The sequence below is a fragment of the Lutra lutra genome, chromosome 16, assembly GCF_902655055.1.
Source record: "Lutra lutra chromosome 16, mLutLut1.2, whole genome shotgun sequence".
In the NCBI taxonomy this organism is placed as follows: domain Eukaryota; kingdom Metazoa; phylum Chordata; class Mammalia; order Carnivora; family Mustelidae; genus Lutra; species Lutra lutra.
In genome coordinates this window covers 48913240-48922006 of record NC_062293.1, presented here as the reverse complement: position 1 = coordinate 48922006, position 8767 = coordinate 48913240, and positions in this window count along the sequence as shown.

The window sequence follows — 8767 nt, the reverse complement described above, 5'->3', positions numbered from 1 at the left end:
CATTTAGGTCTTTAATACATTTTGAGTTTACTTTTGTGCATGGTGTAAAAGACTTAATTTCTTTATTTTTTTTAAGATTTTATTTATTGATTTGAGAGACAGAGCATGAGCAGGGGGAGGGGCAGAGGAAGAGGGACAAGCAGACTCCATGCTGAGCACAGAGTCTGATGTGGGACGTGATCCCAGGACCCCAAGATCAGGACCTGAGCTGAGGTCAGACACTTAACTCACTGAGCCACCCAGGTGCCCCAAGACTTAATTTCTTAAGAACATCTTAGGTTTGCTGCAAAATTGAGGGGAAGCTACAAAGATTTCCCATACATCCTCTGTCCCCATACAGGCACAGCCTCCCCCATTATTTTTTTCTCAATTTTTTTAGAGAGAGAGAGCCTGTGTGCATGAGTAGAGGGGCAGAGGGAGAGGGAGGGAGAGAATCTTAAGCAGACTCCATGCCCTGTGTGGAACCCATTGTAGGGTTCGATCCCATGACCCCGTGGTCATGACCTGAGCTGAAACCAAGAGTTGGATGCTTAACCAGGTGCCCCTGCTTCCCCATTATAACATTTCCCACCAGAGTTGTTGGTTACAATTGAGGAAACTGGCTGTTTGCATAGACTTTAAAAATGATTTCTATTTCTCTAATGAGTATCTATTGATTCATTATCGTTATATTTAATTATTTGAACTTATTTATAACATGTACTTCGAAGTGTTTTTTCTACTATTTCCAACACCTGTGTCCACTCAGAGTCAGTTTGCATTGGCTGCTGTGTTCCCCACATGTTGGTCACACTTTCCTGTTGCTTTGCATGTCTATTAAGTTTTGGTTGCAAACTGGACATCTTAGATAATATAGCAGAGCAATTCTGGATTCTATTTTTTTTTTTTTTTGTAAGGTTGTTTTTCTTTGAAAACTTGCCTGGACTTAACATGTAGAGTCTCTCCCTCTGTAGGGTGGCATTGGCGTGTCTGCTTAGTTTTTTTTTTTGAGTCTTAGTTTTATTAATTCCTAGAGGTCACCACTTGGTCTTCCTAATGTGGTAGTCAGCCAGTGATTTATGTAGAGGTTGAACCCAAATACTTTTGAGCCTATAAGACTCCCCATCCTCTGCTGACCAACTTGTTTGTGGGTTGGGAATCCTTTCAAGCGTCCACTGGCTCTCATTTTTCCCTGGCTTCTCCAATTCCTGCACAGCTCCCCAGTTAGCCAGGGAGGGGTGGAGAGTGTAGGTCAGCTTTTCTATGGTTTTCTCCATTTCGGGATCTTGTTGTCATATTCCTGGCTGGTCTGGAGGGTCAAGCTGGCAAGCCTTCAGGTTTGTTTGTTCGTTTGTTCCCAACTGAACCACCACTTTTTGCCAGAAAAACTAAAAACCTAAAAGGTTTTTGGAGCCAGTCCCACATTAATAAGACTACCATTTTTGCCAAACAAACTGGAAGCGTGAAGAGATGGGAGCAGCCTCAGTCGACAGGGCCAGGGACTCCTGCTACTCCTATCCTCAGCTGCAGCAATTTTTAAAAAAATGATGCTTCTCATTTGGTTGTCTGCCTTTGGTGGATTTCTGGTGCCCTGAAGCAGTGGGGTGTGTGTGCGTGTGTGTGTGTGTGTGTGTGTGTGTAGTGGGATTTTTTGGTTTGTTTTTTATTTTTTATTTTTTTGTGTGTACCCAGAGGACTTGACTACCTCTGTATGCTGCCATAACTGAAGTCCCTCTTCTCATTCTGTATTATCATTTCAGGTGAAGAAAGTGAGGCTCAAAGAGATAAAGCAATTTGCTCTTGGTCATACAGCTAGGAAGTAGGGGTTCCAGAATTAAACTCAGGAGCTCTATTTTAAAGAAAAGCAAAAAACAAAAAAACCCACAGTGTTATTGAAATATAATTGGCATACAGTAATTTATACTCATTGAAACCATCCAGTCTGACAAATTTTGACATATACAGCTGCACATCACCACTAAGATAATGAACATATCATGGTGTGTGTTTTTGGCAACCCCCTTCCCTTCCCACCATCTCCAGGCAACCACAGATTTACTTACAGTCACTCTAGTTGGCCTTTCCTAGAATTGCATGTCATGGAACCATATAGTGCATATGTTGTTGTGTCTTTTTTCACTCAACCTTATTGAAATTCACCCATATGGTCGTTTATATTGGTTTATATTTATTCTTACTGCTAAATAGTCTTTTATCCATAGATGGGTGAAGATTTGGTTATTTATCTGGTGATGGACACTGGTGTTGTGTCTCGGCTTGGGCTATTACTCATAAACCTGCTGGGAACATCTGAGTTCAAGTCTTTGTGTAGATACATAGACACATGCTTTCATTTCTCTTGGGTGAGATTTAGGAGTGGGATAGCTGGATCAGATGGAAGGTGTAAGTTTGATATTTTTAATGAACTTTTAATTTGGAATGATTTCAGATTTGCTGAAAAGTTTCCAAGGCAGCACAGAGAGTTCCCGTCTACTCTTCCTCCAGTTTCCCTTACTGTTAGTTTTACACTGCTGTCATGCGTTTGTCAAAGTGAAGAAACAGACATTGGTGTATTACTATTTTTTTTAAGATTTTAATTATTTATTTGACAGACAGAGATCACAAGTAGGCAGAGAAGCAGGCAGAGAGAGAGGAGGAAGCAGGTTCCCTGCCGAGCAGAGAGCCCGATGCGGGACTCGATCCCAGGACCCCGAGATCATGACCCGAGCCAAAGGCAGAGGCTCAACCCACTGAGCCACTCAGGCGCCCTAATAAATACATGTTTTAAAAATATATCAGGGGTGCCTGTGTGGCTAGGTGGGTTAAAGCCTCTACCTTCAGCTCAGGTCATGGTCCAGGGATCCTGCGATCGAGCCCCACATCGGGCTCTCTGCTTGTCGGGGAGCCTGCTTTTCCCTCTCTCTCTGCCTGCCTCTCTGCCTCCTTGTGATCTCTGACAAGTAAATAAATAAAACCTTTAAAAATATATCATATCAGGGGTACATAACATTTACACATCTCTGGTGATGTCAACTGTCACTTGGTTAAGGTGATGTTTACCAGGTTTCTCCATGTAAACTTTATTTTTCTCCTTCCCCTACTGTAGTCACTAAGTCTAGGCCACCTTCAAAGGGGCAGGGAGATTTCATTCTCCCTCCCGTGGCAGGAAATAGCTATATAAACTATTCGGAATTCTTCTGTGAAGACTTGTATCTTCTCTTTTGTTTCTTTCTTCGGTCATTTCTTAATTTCAGTATGGAATCGTGCATATTTATCTGATACTTGGGTTATAATCCAACACTGCATCATTTACTTTGTTTCTCAAACTGCTCCAGTTTTGGCCACTGAGGGTTCTTTCAGGTTAACTCCTGTGTCCTTTCGTCATGCTGCCAAGTCCACATCCTTACTTTCTGGTAATACAAGATGCCTAAAACATGGCTTACGAGTTCCCTGCCCAATCCTAGAATCAGCTATTTCTTCAACGAGTCCAGCTTCCTTTTATTGAAGAACAGTGTTTAGAAACTGAGATCTGGAAGCAAGGGATGCTCACTGCTCCTGGGGTCTCATTGCGTCCGGACCTCTTGGGGGACTGAGGTATGTGATATATGTATGTCAAAACTGACATATGACATATAGTAATATACATCCTAGGCTACCCATGACCTCACTGTGGTATCTCTGACTCCAGTCCAGTATCATAGGGATCTGACTTCTTATCCCATCCAACAGAACGAACCCTGGCTCCTACTATCGGACAAGCATTTACTAACCCAGTCATCCCCAGCAGGCATGTAAGCAGTTCCCTGTACCAAGTAGAGTAGATGTACCAAGTACCAAGTACCAATGTACCAAGTAGAGTAGAGTGTTTATGTCCAGTCCCTTTTGTGTTTAGCCTCATAGTTTCCAGTCAAAACATGATTTTCCAAAGTCACTCTTTCCCCCCGAATCTGAGGGTCTGTATATTTTTTTAATTTTAGGTTTTTTTTTTTTAAGATTTTATTTTTTTATTTGACAGAGAGAGAGAGAGAGATCACAAGTAGGCAGAGAGGCAGGCAGAGAGAGAGTGAGAGAGGGAAGCAGGCTCCCTGCTGATAGGAGAGCCTGATGCGGGGCTGGATCCCAGGACCCTGAGATCATGACCTGAGCCCAAGGCAGAGGCTTAACCCACTGAGCCACCCAGGCGCCCCCTGAGGGTTTGTATTTAACAGAGGGAAGTCATGGAGACCGGTTACAAGGAGGAGATGGTAGAGGAGTTATCATTTCCTTTCTTTTTTTTTTCTTTAAGGTTTTATTTATTTCTTAGAGACAGTGAGAGAGGGAACACATCAGGGGGAGTGGGAGAGGGAGAAGCAGGCTTCCTACAGAGTGGGGATCCCGAAGGAGCATTTTTATTTTTTTATTTTATTATTTTTTTAAGATTTTATTTATTTATTTATTTGACAGACAGAGATCACAAGTAGGCAGAGAGGCAGGCAGAGAGAGAGAGAGAGGAGGAAGCAGGCTCCCTGCAGAGCAGAGAGCCCGATGTGGGGCTCGATCCCAGGACCCCGGGATCATGACCTGAGCCGAAGGCAGAGGCTTTAACCCACTGAGCCACCCAGGCACCCCAGCATTTTTATTTTTGAAGACTGTTATGTGAAAGAGAAAATGTGGGGCGCCTGGGTGGCTCAGCGGTTTAAAGCCTCTGCCTTCGGCTCCGGTCATGATCTCGGGGTCCTGGGATCCAGCCCCCCATTGGGCTTTCTGCTTGATGGGGAGGCTGCTTCCCCCTCTCTCTCTGCCGGCCTCTTGCCTATTTGTGATCTCTGTCTGTCAAATAAATAAACAGAATCTTTTTTTTTTTTTTTTTTTTGCAAGGTGCACTTTCATTTTTTTTTTAATTTTTTTATTTTTTTCAGCATAACAGTATTCATTATTTTTGCACCACACCCAGTGCTCCATGCAATCCGTGCCCTCTACAATGCCCACCACCTGGTGCCCCCAACCTCCCACCCCCCACCCCTTCAAAATTCTCAGATCGTTTTTCAGAGTCCATAGTCTCTCATGGTTCACCTCCCCTTCCAATTTCCCTCAACTCCCTTCTCCTCAACATCTCCCCTTGTCCTCCATGCTATTTGTTATGCTCCACAAATAAGTGAAACCATATGATAATTGACTCTCTCTGCTTGACTTATTTCACTCAGCATAATCTCTTCCAGTCCCGTCCATGTTGCTACAAAACTTGGGGATTCATCCTTTATTATTATTTTTTTTTTACACCTTTATAAACATATATTTTTATCCCCAGGGGTACAGGTCTGCGAATCGCCAGGTTTACACACTTCACAACACTCACCATAGCACATACCCTCCCCGATATCCATAACCCCACCCCCTCTCCCAACCCCCTCCCCCCATCAACCCTCAGTTTGTTTTGTGAGATTAAGAGTCACTTATGGTTTGTCTCCCTCCCAATCCCATCTTGTTTCATTTACTCTTCTCCTACCCCCTCGACCCCCCATGTTGCATCTCCTCTCCCTCATATCAGGGAGATCATATGATAGTTGTCTTTCTCCGATTGACTTATTTCGCTAAGCATGATACCCTCTAGTTCCATCCACGTTGTCGCAAATGGCAAGATTTCATTTCTTTTGATGGCTGCATAGTATTCCATTGTGTATATATACCACATCTTCTTTATCCATTCGTCTGTAGATGGACATCTAGGTTCTTTCCATAGTTTGGCTATTGTAGACATCGCTGCTATAAACATTCGGGTGCACGTGCCCCTTCGGATCACTATGTTTATATCTTTAGGGTAAATACCCAGCAGTGCAATTGCTGGGTCATAGGGTAGTTCTATTTTCAACATTTTGAGGAACCTCCATGCTGTTTTCCAGAGTGGTTGTACCAGCTTGCATTCCCACCAACAGTGTAGGAGGGTTCCCCTTTCTCCGCATCCTCGCCAGCATCTGTCATTTCCTGACTTGTTAATTTTAGCCATTCTGACTGGTGTGAGGTGATATCTCATGGTGGTTTTGATTTGTATTTCCCTGATGCCGAGTGATATGGAGCACTTTTTCATGTGTCTGTTGGCCATCTGGATGTCTTCTTTGCAGAAATGTCTGTTCATGTCCTCTGCCCATTTCTTGATTGGATTATTTGTTCTTTGGGTGTTGAGTTTGCTAAGTTCTTTATAGATTTTGGACACTAGCCCTTTATCTGATATGTCATTTGCAAATATCTTCTCCCATTCTGTCAGTTGTCTTTTGGTTTTGTTCACTGTTTCCTTTGCTGTGCAAAAGCTTTTGATCTTGGGCGCCTGGGTGGCTCAGTGGGTTAAAGCCTCTGCCTTCAGCTCAGGTCATGATCTCGGGGTCCTGGGATCAAGCCCTGCATTGGGCTCTCTGCTCAGTGGGGAGCCTGCTTCCTCCTCTCTCTCTCTCTCTCTCTGCCTGACTCTCTGCCTACGTGTGATCTCTCTCTCTCTGTCAAATAAATAAATAAAATCTTAAAAAAAAAAAAAAAAGCTTTTGATCTTGATAAAATCCCAAAAGTTCATTTTTGCCCTTGCTTCCCTTGCCTTTGGTGATGTTCCTAGGAAGATGTTGCTGCGGCTGACGTCGAAGAGGTTGCTGCCTGTGTTTTCCTCGAGGATTTTGATGGATTCCTTTCTCACATTGAGATCCTTCATCCATTTTGAGTCTATTTTCGTGTGTGGTGTAAGGAAATGATCCAATTTCATTTTTCTGCATGTGGCTGTCCAATTTTCCCAACACCATTTATTGAAGAGGCTGTCTTTGTTCCATTGGACATTCTTTCCTGCTTTGTCGAAGATGAGTTGACCATAGAGTTGAGGGTCCATTTCTGGGCTCTCTATTCTGTTCCATTGATCTATGTGTCTGTTTTTGTGCCAGTACCATGCTGTCTTGATGATGACAGCTTTATAATAGAGCTTGAAGTCCGGAATTGTGATGCCACCAACTTTGGCTTTCTTTTTCAATATTCCTTTGGCTATTCGAGGTCTTTTCTGGTTCCATATAAATTTTAGGATTATTTGTTCCATTTCTTTGAAAAAAATGGATGGTACTTTGATAGGAATTGCATTAAATGTGTAGATTGCTTTAGGTAGCATAGACATTTTCACAATATTTATTCTTCCAATCCAGGAGCATGGAACATTTTTCCATTTCTTTGTGTCTTCCTCAATTTCTTTCATGAGTACTTTATAGTTTTCTGAGTATAGATTCTTAGTCTCTTTGGTTAGGTTTATTCCTAGGTATCTTATAGTTTTGGGTGCAATTGTAAATGGGATGGACTCCTTAATTTCTCTTTCTTCTGTCTTGTTGTTGGTGTAGAGAAATGCAACTGATTTCTGTGCATTGATTTTATATCCTGACACTTTACTGAATTCCTGTACAAGTTCTAGCAGTTTTGGAGTGGAGTCTTTTGGGTTTTCCACATAGAGTATCATATCATCTGCGAAGAGTGATAGTTTGACTTCTTCTTTGCCGATTTGGATGCCTTTAATTTCCTTTTGTTGTCTGATTGCTGAGGCTAGGACTTCAGGTACTATGTTGAATAGCAGTGGTGATAACGGACATCCCTGCCGTGTTCCTGACCTTAGCGGAAAAGCTTTCAGTTTTTCTCCATTGAGAATGATATTTGCAGTGGGTTTTTCATAGATGGCTTTGATAATATTGAGGTATGTGCCGTCTATCCCTACACTTTGAAGAGTTTTGATCAGGAAGGGATGCTGTACTTTGTCAAATGCTTTTTCAGCATCTATGGAGAGTATCATATGGTTCTTGTTCTTTCTTTTATTAATGTGTTGTATCACATTGATTGATTTGCGGATGTTGAACCAGCCTTGCAGCCCTGGAATAAATCCCACTTGGTCGTGGTGAATAATCCTTTTAACGTACTGTTGAATCCTATTGGCTAGTATTTTGGCGAGAATTTTTGCATCTGTGTTCATCAAGGATATTGGTCTGTAGTTCTCTTTTTTGTTGGGATCCTTGTCTGGTTTTGGGATCAAGGTGATGCTGGCCTCATAAAATGAGTTTGGAAGTTTTCCTTCTATTGCTATTTTTTGGAACAGTTTCAGGAGAATAGGAATTAGTTCTTCTTTAAATGTTTGGTAGAATTCCCCCGGGAAGCCGTCTGGCCCTGGGCTTTTGTTTGTTTGGAGATTTTTGATGACTGTTTCAATCTCCTTACTGGTTATGGGTCTGTTCAGGCTTTCTATTTCTTCCTGGTTCAGTTGTGGTAGTTTATATGTCTCTAGGAATGCATCCATTTCTTCCAGATTGTCCAATTTGTTGGCGTAGAGTTGCTCATAGTATGTTCTTATAATTGTCTGTATTTCTTTGGTGTTCGTTGTGATCTCTCCTCTTTCATTCATGATTTTATTGATTTGGGTCCTCTCTCTTTTCTTTTTGATAAGTCTGGCCAGGGGTTTATCAATCTTATTAATTCTTTCAAAGAACCAGCTCCTAGTTTCGTTGATTTGTTCTATTGTTTTTTTGGTTTCTATTTCATTGATTTCTGCTCTGATCTTTATGATTTCTCTTCTCCTGCTGGGTTTAGGGTTTCTTTCTTGTTCTTTCTCCAGCTCCTTTAGGTGTAGGGTTAGGTTGTGTACCTGAGACCTTTCTTGTTTCTTGAGAAAGGCTTGTACCGCTATATATTTTCCTCTCAGGACTGCCTTTGTTGTGTCCCACAGATTCTGAACTGTTGTGTTTTCATTATCATTTGTTTCCATAATTTTTTTCAATTCTTCTTTGATTTCCTGGTTGACCCATTCATT